Below are 1,875 nucleotides of genomic sequence, written 5' to 3'. Positions count from 1 at the left end.
TATATATATATATATATATGCATAGAAAAACAAAAGACGAAGACATGTGTATGAACAACAAGTAGATGTATTAGTTTGACGCTCGGGAAGGTAACTAAGTCTTTTACGTTTCGAGCCTACGCTCTTCAACAGAAAGGAATAAGAGAAAAGAAACAGAGAAAGAATTTAAAAAAAGAACCTTGTGGATTTAGCGATATCCTTTCAATCTTGATTAATTTTGGCGAAATATGTATTATGCATAGGAAGTGACATGATGCCTACATAAGCACCATGAATTTGCTATGAAGGAAACACTGTCACCATGTTGGAGACTAAGAATTGTTATGATGGTCGTACATAGTCGATGGAGCTGGATCGAGGATTGAATATTGTGAAAGCAGTGTATTGTATGATTCATGTGATATCGTTGTATGGCGTGTAATGTTGCTTGGTATGTTCTATGACAATGAGCAGTAGTGTAGTATGCTGTATCTTCTATGTTATATAGTCTTGCTGAGTTGTGTGTAGCGTCTTCCATACTATAAGCACTATTTTGTGCTGCAGTCTTAGTTGTACGTATAGTGTTACTTTTGATCAAGTAGACCAATAATAAAAGGCGTTCCGGTTATGACCATCTCACTTTATTATGTATCTGTTATATACAGCAGACTAAGCGACTGCAGACAGATTCTCTTGGATCGTGCAATGTAAATTTCTGTCATGTGGTTTAGCGTGTAAGTTGTATGGCATACCGTAGTATTGGTTTATAGTATGATGCCGTGACTTCTATGGCATAGTATAGAGTGGTCTATCTTAGATAAAACTTAGATATGTTTCGACCAAAGATTGGTCCAGGCCATGTCTAACTTAATAGCACCACCTGATAGGATTATCTAAATCCTTTTCACAGTTTTGCAGGTTCTATGGCTTAGTATATAGTGTAGGCATGAGCAACCTTTTCAGAAACAGGTCACATGAGACACAGCTTACTGCCAGGCGGACCGCAATACTAAAATACATTAAAAGCCTAATTTTTCGTTAGGCATACCATTCAGAAAGCTTCATGGGCTGCAGTTTGTCCATAACTGGTATAATGTTGTGGTTTCGTACAGTGGATTCTACCTTATAGTGTTGTGGGGTCTATGGCCTAGTATAGTATGTTCAATGTTATTATAGTGTTCGGGCTTTATAGCGTAGTGATGAAGTGGTCGTGGAACTGTGGAGGTTTAGATTTGGCCTAATAGAACTCGTTATGGCGATGATGCTGATGATGATGATGATGATGATGATGGTGACAATGATGATGATGTTTGTGAAGAAGATGACAACGATATGAGATGAAGATGGTAAATGATAAATTACTGATAACGACAATGGTTATGGTGATGATGATCGTGATGATGGCGAGAGTGAAGATGGCGGTAGTGGTAGCGATGGTGATGCTGCCGACGATAACGGTAACGATTATGGCGATCGTAGTAATAACGATGATGATGATGATGATGTGACTGCTGCTGCTGCTGATGATGATGATATACTGTACTCTATTACAATAATTGTTTTCACAGCTGTTGTCTTTTTTTTCCTTTTTTATTGATTGTTGTTGTTGTTTGTAGTGGTGGTGGTGGTGGTGGACTGGTATTGTTGTTGTTGTTGTTGTTGTTGGTAGTAGTAGTAGTGGTGGTGGTTGCAGTAGTGGTAGTATTATTAGGTGGTGGTGGTTGGGGCTGTGAAAGGTGGCGATGGAGTTCTGTTGTTGTTGTTGTTGTTGGTGGTGGCGGCGGCGGCGGTGGTGGTGGAGGCAGTGGCTTTTGTTGTTGTTGTAACTGTTGTATTGTTGGCGGTGGGCGTTTGTTTTGTTGTTGTCAATGGCGGGAAAGGCGTCGCTCGTTGTTA

This window comes from Octopus bimaculoides, chromosome 18 (genome assembly GCF_001194135.2).
Source record: "Octopus bimaculoides isolate UCB-OBI-ISO-001 chromosome 18, ASM119413v2, whole genome shotgun sequence".
In the NCBI taxonomy this organism is placed as follows: Eukaryota; Metazoa; Mollusca; class Cephalopoda; order Octopoda; family Octopodidae; genus Octopus; species Octopus bimaculoides.
The sequence above is the reverse complement of the archived record's forward strand: the minus strand, read 5'-3'. Positions refer to the sequence as shown.